Below are 16,262 nucleotides of genomic sequence, written 5' to 3' on the forward strand. Positions count from 1 at the left end.
CTGAAGCTAGCAGAGGTGGATCCACGAGGTTTAAGAAAGGAAGCTGTCTCCATAGCATAAAAGTGCAAGGGGAAGCAGCAGGGGCTGATGGAGAGGCCGCAGAAAGTTCTCCAGAAGATCCCCTCAGATAACTGATGAAGGTAGCTATGCTAAGCAACAGATTTCCAATGTAGATGAAACAGCCTTCCAGAAAGAATATGCCATCCAGGACTTTCATAGCTGGAGAGGAGAAGTCAGACCTGGCTTCCGAGGACAGGCTGACTCTCTCTCATTAGGGTTGAATGTAGCTGGTGACTTGAGGTTGAAGCCAGTGTTCACCTACTTTTCTGAAAATCCTAGGGCCCTTAAGAATTGTGCTAAATCTTTACTCTGCCTGTGCTCTATCAGCAGAACAACAGAGCCCGGATGACAGGCCATCTGTTTACAACATGGTTTACTAAATATTTTAAGCTCACCGTTAAGACCTACTGCTCAGGAAAAAAAAGATTCTTTTCAAAATATTACTATTTGTTGACAATGCACCTGGTCACCCACAAGCTCTGATGCAGATGTATGAGATTACTGTTGTTTTCATGCCTGCTTAACGCAACATCCGTTCTGCAGCTCATGGATCAGGGAGTGATTTTGACTTTCCAATGTTATTGTTTAAGAAATACATTTCCTGTGGCTGTAACTAGCATAGAGAGTGATTCTTCTGGTGCGTCTGGGAAAAGTGAATTGAAAACCTTCTGGAAAGGAGTCATCATTCTAGATGCCACCAAAAACATCCATGATTCATGGGAAGGGGTCCGCATATCAACACTCGCAGGACTCTGGGAGAAACTGATTGCTACCCTCCTGAATGACTTTGCGACGTTCCAGACTTCAGTGGAGGAAGTAATTGTGGATGTGGTGTTAATAGAAAGAGAGCTGGAATTAGAAGTGGAGCCTGAAGATGTGATTGAATGGCTGCAGTCTCATGATAGAAGCTGAACAGATGAAGAGTTGCTTCTTAGGGATGAGCAAAGAACAGGGCTTCTTAAGGAGGAAGTCTCCTCCTTGTGAAGATGCTGTGAAGATTGTTGAAATGACAACAGAGGATTTAGAATATCAAATAAACTGAGTTGATAAAGTAGCAGGGTCTGAGAGGATTGACTCCAATTTTGAAAGCAGTTCTACTGTGAGTAAAATGCTATCAAATGGCATCGCCCGCCACAACGCTAAGGAGAAATCATTCCTGAAAGGAAGAGTCCATCGATGCGGCAAACTTCATTGTTGTCTTATTTTAAGAAACTGCCCTGGCCACCCAGCCTTCAGCACCCACCTCCCCTATCAGTCATCGGCCATCCACCTGGAGGCGAGACCCTCTGACAGCAAAAAGGTGACAAACTCATTGAAAGCTCAGATGATAGTTAGCACTTCTTTTGCAATAAAGTACAGTTTAATTAAGGCACGTACATGGCTTTTCTCGATATACTGCTATTGCATACACAGACTCCAGTATAGTGTAAGCATAATTGTATGTGCATTGGGAAATCAGAAAATTCGTTTCTCTCGCTTTATTCCAATATCCACTTTCCTGCAGCCGTCTGAAACCAAACCCGCATACTTCTGCGGTATGTCCATCCAGTGTGTATTTAAATTACTGATCTCATTTGATCCTCATACAGTGACCCTGGCAAGTGGCTGTTAACTACCTCCCAGGTTTCTTATGGGGAAACTGATTCTCAGAGAGGCTGAGTGCCTGCTCAAAGTCACACAGCTAGTAAGCAGTGCTGGTTTTCAAACATATTCATTTTTTTATAAAAATCCAAGCTGTGCACCACGGTGCAGATCATTTGCCTGTGTGAAGTTTCTCTTCCCTCTGTTATGGCTCTCCTGTGTCTTCTGGACCTCTGCAGCTTACAGATGCCAGGCTAACCTTGTCATCTGGTTCGCAGTTACCCGCAATCAAAAGGAGGCCCAGAGGAAAATTGGAAGGTGCAAGGAGAGTAGGGGCCATTGGGTGTTCTTTCTCTCTTTCCCCCCCCCCAGCATATCCAAAAGGATATTGCTTCTTGCTTCTATGGTACTTCTCTCCATGTGTGGGGGGCTTCTGGCAACTAGAGGTTCAGCAGGGGCAGCAGCACAGACCACCCTGGAGCCAGTGAGAAGTGAGGTCCTGAGCCCCATTGGAAACACCTCATTCCTCAAGTGAGACCAGCTTCCAGAAACATCTGACCTCAGGCTGACTCATCTTCTCCTTTTACTCTGCTGGCTCTTTTAAGACTGTTATAGACAGATCCCTGATTCAAATCTCCTGCACTTGAAATCTCTCCTGCGGTTTTCCAAAATGAACCCTGAAGGTTACAGCACTTGGCCCCAGGAGTGATTGCAGGTAACAAGCCATCAAGAATGGGACTTCGTTGTCAATTGTCTGGGGGTGCTGATGACCTCATTACCAGTGAAAAATGGGATTCTGGGACTCCCTGGATGCAGTGGCATCTAGATTCCTTCAACTACCAAAATTCCTCAAGTGATGTGGTTGTGTGGGATGCAGTGCCAACTGAAGACAAAACCTTAGGTAGAGCCAGTGGCTGCTAACTTGAGGGTTATGGTGGTTTTCATGACTAAACACAAGGAACGTGGGGCTTGGGGTTACCTATGGCCGATGACTGTACCCAAGAGTTTAGAGATGGAAATTCACAGGCTCAGGGCTTTAAAGCATCAGTTCAAAGTCAGGTCATGGAACTAGGGATGTTCTATGATGACTCTTATGTTTGGGACCAGTAGATCAGATATAGATGAAATCAGACCCCAAATTCATTCATGTGTGGTCCAGAATTTTGGTATAAATTGGACTCACACTTTGGCAGTTTTCATGTGTAGAAGTTAGGGCATTTGTGGGGGAGCAGAGGGTCCCCGAGAATTGGCATGAGAATGCAAAAGAACCTGCATGTCTCCCTGAGGCCTTCTTTGTCATCAAGGCAGACGTTCCTCCGTTGTCTGAAGAAATTAACCTCCATTTCTTAAAGATCTTGTAATAACAAACGCTCATGGGCGGTAAACTCCAATCGCAACCCGTTTGACCTACTGGTTTGGCCTGTACGGACAGCAGTTCTAGCTCAGAAAATAGCCACGGATGACCACAGAATGAATAAGGAGGTGAATTTAGTCGCAGCTGCTCTTCAAGGTCAACACCACTCTAGCCCCCAGGAAAGGAAATACTGTTTCCGGTGCTGATTGCCCTTCATTGAGCTGGCAGATGCTTACCTCTCGGTACTAATTTGCAATCACACCAGAATTGGTTCACTTTCACCCAGAAGACAAGGCAGAGCTTAGCTTGTGTCAACTCTCCAGATCGGTCTTAACCTAGTCTGAGTCACCTTGGTCATTTTGGTGTCTCACGGAATGTCATGCTGATTTGCCAGGGGGATGACATCCTGCTGATCGGGAATGTTCATCGGGAGGTAGAAAGTACCATACGGGCCTTACTAAGGTGTGTGCATGGCCGGATGGATGGGAAATAACCCCATGGACATTCAGTGGCTTGTCCCTTGGAGAGGTTTCTAGAGTCCATTAGTATGTGGAATTTGGGGATATGCCATCCGTAAAGAGAGAAAACTGTCTTTCTTGCACCAACTGCCTTCACTCAGAATCACTCAGCAGCAGGTGGAGTCACCCACCAGGGAGTGGGGCGCACAGCAGGAAAAGGGGCTGCAGTGGGGCTGGGCTGCCATGCAAGATGATTTACCATCCAGACCTTTTATCCAAGAGATGTCATAGCACCTGAAGTTTATATGACAAAGAGGGATCGCTGCCATAGCCTCGCCCAGGAGTGTCCCTGAAAGGCAGAAATGAAGGGACCCTCTGTTGGAGACGGGAGCTTCAAGGAGCATTTCTGTCTGTTCACTTGGCTTGAGTGGACAGAGGGCCAGAGGCAGAAATCTCCCTTGACTCCTGGGCTGAGTCTAAAATTTGGCCCAATGATTAAGGAAATCACAAGACAGAAGTCCTGAAGACAAGGAGATTTGGCAGAGAGTTAGGTGTTTGGGTCTTTGGGGGTGGCAGAGTATACAAAGGACATTAATGCAAAAGCTGCAACCAATAAGCCACTGACAAGACAGCCATCCTGTGGACATGACCTGACTCGTGTCCTCAGATTCTCAGGAGCTTGTAGCGCTCCCAAGTGCCATGGTCATGCAATAGATGTTGAACAATATGGACTCCTTTTACCCTAGCCTAATCTAGCTGCAGCCACTCTGAGCCCAATTTTTCAATATCAGAATCTAACCCTGAGTCTTTAATATGGCAACATCACCTGGGATGACCAGCCAGCCACCTGGTGGCAGGTGGATTACTTTTATCTCTTTCACCAGAAGGGATAAATTAGAAACTCATGTTTCTGTCAGCTGCTCCATAACGATGGATCTGTACCTGACTTACTATCAAGCTGTCCTTTCCAACATTGCTTCTGTCTAAGGAATTGATTTTCCAGAACAAGACATGAACAAGTGGCTCATATCTGTGGAATTCATAGTGTGCCATGCTTCCCCCCTGAAGCAGCTACCTTGATTGAATGGGAGAATGGCCTACCGATGATTTGATGAGAACACCTTGCTAATTCTGCATGGGATCCTACAAGATGGGGTACATCATGTGAATCAACCACCAATACCTGGTCCTTAGGCCCAAGAATTGAGCAGTGGAAGGGGGAGTACTTCCTTTCACTGTTAAAACTAATTGCCCATCACAGAAACTTTTCTTTCTGTCCCCACAATTTGGGCTTTGATGGGTAAAATACAGTCATTCCCAAGGAGAGACTGTTTCCCCCTAGGAATCACGGTGATGGGGCCTTTGAACTAGGAGCTTAAGATGGCCAATCAGCCAATCTGGGCATCTCCTCCCTCTGAATCTGCAGGCAAAGAGGAGGGTTCTGAACTGGTTGGGTGATTGTTCCCGATTATCCAGAGTGACCTGGGGTCACAGCTATGGGAAAGAGGGCAGCGGCCTCTATGTTTGAAGCCCAGGGGATTCTCTGGGATGTCTCCAGTAGTAAAATGTGATGGAAAGCTAACTTTAACTCCATAAAGATAGGCCCACAGAAGACCCAGATCTTTTTAGGAAAAAGGATTAAATTACCCACAAGGTAAATAGCATGATCTGAGGGACAATGGACCAGGAAAAGGATGGTAGAAGAAGAAAGTTACAAATATTAACTATTGTCCTTGGTCAGTACAGGAAAGAAGGATGGTAGTAGTTATGAATATGTTTATTTCTGTGCTTGACAATTATATATATGTTAACTATTTGCTGCACACTGAATACGTTCCCTCAAAATCCCTGTGTTGAAACCTAATCCCCTGTGAGGGTATGAGGAGGTGGGGCCTTTGGGAGGTGATTATGTCAGGAGGGTGGCGTCCTCGTGAACGGTATCAGCACCTTTGTAAAAGTCAGCCCAAAGAGCTCCTTCACCCTTCCTCCATGTGAGGACACAGAGAGAAGACAGTTTTCTATGACCTAAGAAACAGACCCTCACCGGACACAGAATCTGCTTTGATCTTGGACTTTCTTGTCTCCAGACCTGTGAGAAATACATTTCTGTTGTCTGTAAGCCTCCCCCTGGTTCCCAGACTGTGGCAATCTTATTACAGCATCCCAAATGGACAAAAACACCACTTATGTTTTCCTGTTCTCTTTCTCTATTATTTCAAATTAGGATCTAGATTATAAGGATCTAATAAGGAAGGATCTACTTAGAAGGATCTTGACAACCACACTTTTTCCATCAACACAATATCCAAGTGAGACAGTGATGCAATTGGAATAAGAATCCTCATCACCTAGAGCTGGAAGAAGTGGCTGGTGGAATTTGGTGTGGCCCATCTCTGGAAAAGGATGAAGGATGTGTTCCTTTATAGGAGGGTTAATCATACTGGGTGGAAGCCTGAGGCTGCGGCTGTTATGCATGGAAGCTGTTGTTACTGAATATGGGTGGAAATGTTGGGATGCAGGCTGAGCAGGGAAGATGATGAACAGGGGATTTCCTGCTTGCTACCAGCTTCATTCCCACCTCCCCCCCCCCCCCCCCTCTAACCCATAGTCCAGGGATGTACCTCTGAAAACTACATTGCCCAGAATCCTTTGCCAGCAGCCTTCCTGTTACATTCAGCCAATGGGAGGCATCAGTGGGCCAGTAGAGGGCCAAAGGAGGAGCAAAGCTATTCTTCCATTCTCTCTGGTCCTAGCAGCTTCTCTGCAATGAGGGGTGACTATGGGCTCTGCAGATGTGTTCCGAACAGATTGAGAGTAAATTAATTCATCCAAGTACCCAGATACAAAGCAGTGAAACACAATTTCTGCCCTGAAGGAGCTTCCATTTTAGAGAAGAAGCCACTGAACTTTATGACCCATGAGCCAAATCCAGCCTGCCATGTTTTCATGTGGCTGGCAAGCTGAGAATTATTTTTAAATTTGTAAATTGTTGACCAAAAATCAACAGAATATTTTGTAACAGAAGAGAAGTATATGCAGTTTATGTTTTCGGATCCATAAATAGTTTTTGGAACACAGCCAAGCTGGCAGAGTTGAGAAGTTGCAACAGAGACAATATGGTTGAAAGCCTAAAATATTTACTATCTGGCCCTTTTCAGAAAACGTTTGCTGGTCCCTGACCCAGAGCGTGAGGCAGAGGGGAATGAGGAGGTGGGTTGAGAGCCCCAGTGTGAGGTGAGCCCTGCTGGAGCACAGAAGGAGGGGTCCACTTTGACAAGAGCAGTATCCAGGCAGAGGGACTGGCTGGTAAAGGCCAAGGGCTCTGAAACCCTACAGCCTGTCTGGAATGCTCGGTCATTAGTGGGTGGTGAGAGGTGATACAGGCAGATCAGGAGGCTGACAGGTCAGAACCAGACTGGGAAGGGCACTCAGCACACAAAGGCAGGGCAAGACTCCTTCTGGAGGGAGTGGAGAGACACTGCAGGCTATGGACTAGGCGATATTTAGGAAAGGTTCTAGCTACAGAATGGAGTTAGAGGGGAACTGATAAGCAGCAGGTACAGTGATTAGGAAAGCAACCTGAAGCAGGAGCAGGAGCTTGGGTTGTCCCCTTCTGCGCTGCCTTCTTCTAGCTGTGTGAACTTGGGCAGGCATGAACTTCTCTGGTCTTCCCCATCAGTCTAGCAGGGATCACAGTGGCCCCCTCTGAGATCTGTCAGGAGGATTAGGTGAGCAGATACATTAAAGGGTTTGGTTCTCAGTGAGTCTGAAAAATGGCTGTGGCGATGATTGTAATCATCATGGAACCGTCCTGGGATGTAGACCTCCTACCCCAACTTCTAGATGCTCCCTGTGGCTACCCCCTGCTAGGCTGCTCTTGACCATGAATCCTGAAGAATGGACAGAGCAGAAGAGCTGGTTCCTGAAGACTGAAGAAGGAAGGATCAGGAGTGGCTTGCGCCACTGTCCTGGGACTCAGGAGAGATCCTGGGAGGGAAGTTGTTGGTAGCAGTGAAATGCACACTGTTAGGTGGTTTGCCATGTTGCTTTCAGGCAGCAGGTCTCTAACTGGCTGTGGGAACTTGTGATGGTCTCCTCTGGAAAATCAGGAGGTTGAAACGGGTAAACACCGAAACTTTTACTAGCAGCTTCCAGGCACCCTTCACAACCTCCCAGGCTCCCCCAGACCTGGCTCTTGGGAGCCAAGTGCCCTGTTTCACCAACCAGGCCATGGATACCTCCAGCCCAGAGCCTGGCCTTCACTGTACCCATTTCCCTTTCCTTCATGCTCCCTGTATCTTGGGCTGGACCCCACTTGGGGGAGGTCTGCCCACAGGGCCACCTGGCCATGCAGTGAGGCTCCTCGGGTTCGTGAGAGCCATAACTCTGGGAACACAGGGCTGGGTGTGTGGGAGAGAGATAGTGGGGCCGATACTGCCATGGCACCCAACAACTGGTGGGAACCGAGTGCCCATCCCCTTCAGGAGGTGAGACCACCTTTCTAGATCCATCTCACTTCAGAGCCAGAAAGGGCATCAGACCACCCAGCCCCAGCCCTCCTGGTTCATGGATCTGCCGCAAGAAGTCCATGTCAGGACTTGAGCCCGGGGCTCTGGACTCCCCATCCAGTGCTCCTCCCACCATGCCCTTCTGCTCTCCCCCAATTTGTCCTTCACTCTCAGGCTGGTGTAGACACAGCCCCAGACAGCATCTTCCACTGTGGGCAGGTGTGTGTTTCAGTCATGGTGTGATGTCTGGTTTTTATTTAAATGAACCAGCATGGGGAGGACAAAATTACGACCCAGGAGAGATGAGAATGCCTTGTGAGCTGAGGTGTATCCGCCCCACCCCCTGACTCCCCTGTCAGCTCTGAAGCGAAACTCAAGGGCAATTAGATTTTACATATTTTCCCTTTTATACTTCAATAAATATTGCCCATGAAAACCAATTGGCATTTTCTGTACTTAATGCATAATAACTATTCTTATAAATCTAAGTTATTCCTATAAATCTGAATTAAAGGCCTCGTTTTCAATGGATCCATGGCATGTAATTAACAAAGCGCTAGCACGTCACCATTACTAATCTGTTTACTTCAGGCTAAACCTTTGTTTTCAAAAGAATTTTCTTTGCCGTGTGGGGGCGAGAGGAAGAGGGGAGCCCAGAGGACCCCAGACAGTTTCCAGGCTTCTCTGGCCATTGTCTGCCTCGTTCCTTACAGTGGCCTGCTGTGACCTTAGCACAGCCACTTTAGGACAGCCAGATCCCCCTCTGGCTCCAGGCCCTCCAGGTCAGGCCACTGAAAGATATGAATGGTGACCCAGTTAAGGGGCCTCTAGGAGGCTCTGTCAGTGGCCTCCCTGTCCCCCAGGCTGGAGACTGGTCATCACAGCCTCACACCTGCATTTCACATGGGTGTCCCTTCTGCATGCTCACATCTAGTGATCACCCAGTCTCTCTTCAGCCTTTCCCAGTCTTGTCTCCAAACAAGTCCCCTCCCTCCATCCCAGCTGTCCAGGCTCCGGGACAGGGGACTGCTATGTCACCAGGCTAACATTGAAACCAGGTTGGAGCTGTTCAGGAGCACCTTTACCACCTATGAGGCTTTGGGGAAGTGGCCACATCTCTGGTGCCTCAACTTTCCCTTCTGCACAATGGAGATGATACAATAGCTCATTCATCCCCTGGAGGGCTGTTGTGAAGATGCAAATGGGTTCATATGTGTAAGGTCCAGATGCCAGCTCTGGGCACACAGCAGGTGCTCAATAGATGCTCAGCTCTTCTGAGAAACCCTGATTAGTGTGGCAAAGAGGTGACCCACTGCAGCTGGAAGGATGAGCTCTCCAAGGCCCCTCCCAGCTCCCACTGGATGTGTTCCGTGTCTCAAATCCCATGTTACTGGCTCTCACTAATGTGGATTACACCTAAGATGCTGACATGTTGACTGAGATTTCCATGAGCCAGGCGAGGGCCCCACTCCAGAAGTCACTTTGAGTCATGGCTTAGTCCCCACCTCTTGACCTGCTGCTGGCCCGAGGACCGCCCTCTCCCTGCTGTCTGTCATTTGCTTTGCACTTAGTTCCCCTGTTCATCCAGCAAACACCTGCTGTGTGCTGGGCGCCGCCCTAGGAACTGGGGCAGACAGGTAAGGGAAAAGCAGACCTTGCCTTCCCAACCTCACAGTCTAGTCACACAAACAAACGTGGATTGGGGACATGATGCATTCCAAGAAGGAGAGGACATGATGCTCCAGGAAGTTAAAATGTGTGTGTGATGGTGATTCAGGCTAGCGGGGTTGGGTCTGTCCTCTCCCAGTGCTGGAGGGAGCAGCCCCTGGGGCTGGCAGGTGAGAACAGAGAGAGGGAGATGGAGGGTCCCTGTGGCAGAGGGCACGGGGCTATCCAGAAATGCCCCCAGTCTGCCACCATGATTGCTCCTGCTCCCCTCACACCGGAATGCCCCAAAGAGGACTCACAGGCCACCAGTAGCTGCCCAGTTTGGCAAAGGCGCTGAGGTCTTGGAGGGATAGTTGATTCTGCCATGTCCCTGGCCAGGATGACACCTGTCAACGGCTCACCTGTGCTGGGCTGGGATGAGTCAAGCCGGGTGTGGCCTCTCGTTTTCTCATCACAGGGAGGCCACCCCCAGCAGCCCTGTGCTCTGAGCTCAGGTAGTTTTCCTGTTCTACTTAACATCACTGAGAATTAAACTCTCTACCCCGACATGAGCTCGCTCCCCTGAGAACATTCGGGCTCAGATACTGATTAAATATGAAACGCGCCCGTCCTCTGAGCTGGAGTCAGGGAGGCACAAGCCAGAGCTGGAAGCTGTAATTACCAGCTGATTATGCAGTGTGAGTTATTAAAAGATAAAATAAAATGAAAACCAACATCCTCCAAATAAAAACAATTAACAACACTCACAGCTATTTCTGCTCAATTTAAAGGGACACGGGCTTTTTCTTCTTTGCTCCCTTCAGAGCTCACACCTCCACGTGTCCATTTGGGTCATTTCTGCAGCACCTACTCCACTCCAGGAGACACTGGGCCAGGGATGGGAGAGGCACAAGCCAGGCCATGTGCTGGCCTCCTGGGGCCCATGGTCCAGAGGGGGCCAGGGTCTTTCAAGGAAAAGTCATGCAGACAGTTACACCTTTGGATGGGGCCAACCATGCCATGATTAGGAGGTGATGTGGGAGGATTACAAGGGGGACTAACTCAGACAGGGGAATCAGGAGCTGACATTTTGGCTGAGACTCTAGGGGGCTAGTTACCTGAAGAGTGGGGAGCAGTGTGATCCAGGTAGCATAGACAGCATGTGCAAAGGTCCTGGGGTGAGAAGGAGCATCAGAGGCCTATAGAAGGCTCCTGGGCTGAGTGTGGTGGGGAGGGAGGACAAGGAGGGGACCAGGAACAGCCAGACCTTGCAGGGCCCTCACTGTCTTGGTGGACAGGGCTGTTTACGCGACGGTCCCTGATTAGCATGGAAGGGTATTAGGTGAGGGAATGGTCTGAGCAGTTTGGGGATTTCAAAAGATCCTCTGATTCCTCTGTGGAGGGTGGAGTGGGAGCAGGAGTCCGTGAGGAGGTGAATGGGACGAGAGCCATGCTGAGGGAATGGATGGCAGTGGGAGGATCAGAAGGTTTTTGGAAGAAGAAACACCCACTCTTGGGGTTGTATGGGTGTGGGCTGAGGGTTTTGTAGAGAGGATACCTGGGTTTCTGGATGAGGTGGCTAGTGGATGGAGTTGCCATTTCCTGAGTGAGAAGGACAAGGAGTGGGCTGGAGCATGTGGCTCTGAGCTGGGCAGAAAAAGGGGCTGGAAACAGCTGGACATCCAGGTGGCAGAGTGCAGGGGAGAGCCCAGTGGGAGACACCTTGTAGGCACCCCTGGGGGCAGCACCATTCCTCCTGGGGAGAGAGAGCAGAGCGGGGAGAAAGGCCATGACAGAGTAAGGAGACCATCCTCACTCCCCATCCCCACCAGCTATAGACAGGCAATGGCCAGGAGGAACCCCTGACTGCCTGGATCCCCACTTGGAGGAGGTGACATTTGAGCAGAGACATGAAGGGAGTTAGAGTGTGACTCATGAGCATGTCTAAGATGTATGGGCAGAAGGAACAGCAAGGGCAAAGGCCCTGAGGTAGAAACATACTTGGGATAATCTGAGAAACTCAGATGACTGGAAATTCCAAGGCCTGCCTAATGGAGGAGGCACAAGGAGGCTTTGGAACAAGGGAAAAAATCTCCGTTCCTGTCAAGGAGAGCATGGAGGAGAGTTCACAGAGGGCTACCAGGACAAGGCACTCTTGCTCTGTGACCTGAAAATGAGGAGAACGTCACACCTCTTCCTGTGTCTGTAAGTTACATGAGGGCAAAGATTTCTGCCTGTTGTATGCACTGCTGTCTTGCTAGCACTGGGAATGAATCTGAGACATAGTAGTGATTTGGTTAATACTTGTTCAGTGAATGAAAGAACAGGTGAAGGAATGAACAAATAACTTTAAAAGTTGTACTATGAGGTAGATTTTATCCTTAGGGCAGAAGGATTTTTGAGGAGGGAAGTGTCAGGGTCTGATTTGGGAAGATCTTCTGTCCAAATTCAAGGAAGCTAAGGGCTAGGGACAGAGATGAGGCGGTGTTGCCCTTGGGATGTGAGCTGATGGGTCTGGCCCAGGGCGGAGGTGGCAGAGGGAGCAGAAGGGGATGGGATATAGGGACACTAGGGGACCTCTGTGCATGCTTGGCCTTGGGCAGTAGGGACCTGGGGGCGGTGAGAGGCACTGAGGTTGGGGGCTGACTAGGAAAGCGGAGGAGGCTTGAGGAGATGGAGAAATTCAGAGGTAGCCAGGCTGTACTGGAGGGGCCTGGGGACATCTGGGTCACACAGCGGGTCCTGGGGATAAAGAACATGATGCTAGTGAGCTAGGACAAGGGCAGGCAGGGGAGGAGTAGGCCAGGAGGGGAGAGCTGCATCTCTACAGAAGGATAGGGAAGGTACAAAGGCTGCCCATTGTGGGGAAATGGGGGATGGTAGAGGCCCCACGCTCAGGCTGTGTGACCTCTGCCTGGCTCAGACTGGAGACAGCATGGCGGACCTTTCAGAGCTCTCCAAAGGAGAGGGAGAACCCAGGGTGTATGTGCTGGGGAGCAGTCCTAGAGAGGGGGTCAGACTGACAGCTCGCAGAGACCCAGGCAGTAAGTGGGCTTCTGGGGACGGGGCATTCTGGGGACCAAGCCTCAGGCGCAGCGACCTGCCAGGGTAGGTCCATCCCTATGGCTGTGCCCACCTGCCCAAACGGTGGCCATGCCCCAGCCAGGCTGGAAGCCCCTTCTCAGTCTATGGCCAATCCAGCCCGTCCTCCTGCCCAGTGAGAGCCCAACCTCGCTGGTGACATTTCAGGATTCAAAGGTGCGGCCTTTTGCCCTTGTGGTCAAGTGCTTCCTTGCTTTCAGCGCAGCTCTGCTCTCAGGCAGAAGGATGTCCCTGTCAATAGCTCTCAATATAGACGACTTATCCTGGCTCCTCTGAGAGCTGGCCCGGCCCCAGGAGACCATCCACCTGAAGACAGGCTGTCCAGGAGAGGGGGCACCTCCGTGGCCCAAGCCTACATCCATCAGCCTGGGGGGGCGCAGGGTCGGAGGACAGGGCTGAGCCGTGGACAGAGATGGGAACGGGGTGCACTGTTCTTCTCAAAGGCTACCTCTGAATTTCTCCATCTCCTTGTCACTGCCTCCTTGTCACCATGCCTCCCAGATCTGTGACCCTGGGCGGAGATCATTCCTGCAAAGACCTAAGGCCACAGAGCAGGTCAGGACCCCTGGCTCAGGCCCCAGGATGGGGGGCTGGTGGCTGTCTGGCTCTCAGATCGGGGAGAGGTGGGCAGGGGGAAGGCCGCCCCCACTGGGGCTATTCTGTGATACCTCCATAATGTGCATTTAACCCCCGAGCTCCCTAAACCCACCCCTGGTCCCATCCAGTGTCCAGACTTGTGAGTGTCCTGGGGATGGGCTCCCCTTCGGGCTCAGACAGTGTGAATACCACATGCTAGGCTCCACACCCCCTACCTGTGTTCTCCTTTCCCCAGGACCCCACTCCTGGATCAGGGAACAGGGAGGGGAGCGATCTGCCTGAGGTCACACAGCCTGGAGGAGCTGGGCCAGGTGGCAGAGGCCTGCAGCTGCCGCCATGGAGTCTGGCCCAGAGCGGGTGCCTGGACTGTGCCCTGTCCTGCCCTTTATGGAGCTGTCCTCATGCCCCACGTTATACCTTGGACCCACCAGGCCTCTGCTTCCTCGTTCCACTCTACCAGTGAGGAGAAAGAGCTCAATGGAAAGGAAGAGATTTGCATTAGGCCTGGGACTGGAACGGGGATTTGAACCCAGGTTTACTGCCTCTAAAGACTGAATCTTACTTGGGCCCCCTTTCCGTGACCCACTGGCTACCTTGGAGGCATCCACAGGAGGTAGTGGGAGGGGAACAGGGCAGGGTCAGCCCTGAGTGGAAGCAGGAGAGACCTGGGAGGTCCTGCAAGCTGCCCTCAGGCACCAGGACTCCCCCACTGGGCCTCCGGTCCCTGCCCGGCCCACCAGCAGCCTCCAGACCTCCTCTTGGTACTGCTTAGAGCTCTGGAGGAGCTATTCTGACCAGGAGGCCTATTCTGACATCTTGGAGGAGGATGGTGCATTCAGCTTCAGAGGCCAAGAAAAAGCAGAAACACTTGCCTCCCTGTTCTAAAACCTCCCTGATTTGGACCAGAACCATGCAGGGCAGAGGATACAAAGACAAAGGAGCCGTCATGAACATCACGGCCTGGCTGACATTCCCTTGCGCCTGCTGAAATGATGGTGTCCTTCCACCTGCTCTAGGGACAAGGGCACACTCCCTTCCCAGGGGCAGGGGTGGGGTGGGGTGGGGGTCAGCCTGGCCTGAGGACTCTGGTTGCCCTGGAAACAAGGTGGCTGGGAGGCGGCCCTGTGACAGAGGTCCAGAGTCAGGCTCCAGCCTCTAGAGCCAGGTGTCCCTAAGCCCAGGCAGGGTCCACCCTCCTCCCACCATCCCCCATGTCAGAACTCCCAGGGCAGAGGAGGTCACCTGGGCTCCTCGAACAGCTTCATCTGTCCCCCCCAGGTCCTGCCAGCAGAGATGAGAAGTGCAGAGCTGTGCTCAGTGCCTTTGGGCCAAGACCAGAGCTTCGGGGGCTGCCAACAGGCTGCTGGGGGTGGGCTCAGGGGCCAGAGACTTGGGCTGGGTCTGTTACTCCCTGGATGGAAGGGACCACTGATCCTGAGGCAGCGGGCAGGGGCCCCCAGCACCAGGGCGTGGAACCCGACTTCCCGCAGATGCTTCTTTCTCACAGGTTCGGCTCCAGAAACCAGGTCAAGGGTGCTGGCGGCTCAGCCCTCTCCTGCCTCCTCTGAGGAGGTGGGCTCCAAGCCTGACCTGTCATTGCTGCCCTGAGCAGGAGCTGAGGGAGTATCATCTGTCCTGCCGATGGCTCTTCTGTACAAGCTGACCCTGCAGAGCCACAGCACCCCATCATTTGGGCTGTCAGTGGTGGATATCGATTTGGGCAGAAAGCTCGTGAGAATTGGCTGGCATTATGCAGCGATGTGGGCCACACTTGCGCCCGCTGTTTAGAGTGCTTTCTGGCTAGGTGTGTGTTGCGACCATCCAGGAACTTGGGGTGGGGACACGCGGCTCCCGTGACGGCCCCAGCTGAGGGGAGCTTTCCAGGGACAGAGTCGAGGGAGGGGCTCAGGCTGAGTGTCAGGCTCCGTGTTGGTGGTCCAGTGGGGCAGCAAAGGTTGCGGGGGTGGCCTCAGGGGATACATGCTGGTTTCCCCTGCTCAGAGAGTTTTGTGTGGCTCCAAATGGCACAGTTTCCTCCTGGGTGACAGGCAGAGTCCTGGCCTGTGGCTCAGGGGTCCCCAAATCTGGAGGGTTTTGGGGGGTAGGCCTGAGGACTGAGCATTTGACTATCCAAATCCATGACCACTGACTGTGGGTGTGGCCATCTAGCTGACCACACACATTGCTCTCTGGTGTCAGAATCCCATCTTTCTTGGGAATGTCTCTCCCGAGCCCCTTTGTTCATGTGCGTTTGTGGGGCTGAGCCAGGCAGGCCCTTCTACTCTCCCAATTAAGTGATGGGATCAGCAGTGGGTGTGGGACCCAGTGAGCCAGTGGAAGTCATTTCTGAGATTTCTACTGTGGTGAGGGAAGAGGCCCTCTGGGTCTTTGGCACGGGGTGGGCCAGGGGGATAGATTTGTTGGGGACAAGACTTGGAAGATGACAACAGAGAAATGTTGGCCACCAGAGTCCGATGGCTTTGATGGAGCCCTAGATCCAGAAGCAACTAAAATGTCTGCCACTTCTAGAACTTTCCATCACAAGCCAGTAATGATGTTCACATGGGTGCTCTCAGATGATGGTGGGGGAAGGGGGTGGGTGCTCAGTCCAGTCACTGCACCCGAGGCAGGGCCCTCCGACAGGGCGTGGTATGCCAAGTGAAGCTGAGGCAGTGGACCCAGAAGCCCTCCTGTTCTGCTGGCCTCAGTTCCCAGATGGGACAGGCCAGGTGCCTACCTAGGGAGCCAGGGGGGCCAGCTGTGTTGGGTCGTGAACACCTGCCTGCCCTTGAATCCATTTTGGGGATCCGTTTGGGGATGCCCAGGGGCCATGTGAGATGGCTCCGTCTTCCATGACCTCGTGAGCTGCCTTCTGCTGCACCCCACCCTCTCCCCGAGCACCCACAAGCTTCTCAGGATGCTTCCTCCCACTCCCATCCCCAGAGCCGGGCCCGC

Source organism: Lutra lutra, chromosome 4 (assembly GCF_902655055.1).
Source record: "Lutra lutra chromosome 4, mLutLut1.2, whole genome shotgun sequence".
Taxonomy (NCBI): Eukaryota; Metazoa; Chordata; class Mammalia; order Carnivora; family Mustelidae; genus Lutra; species Lutra lutra.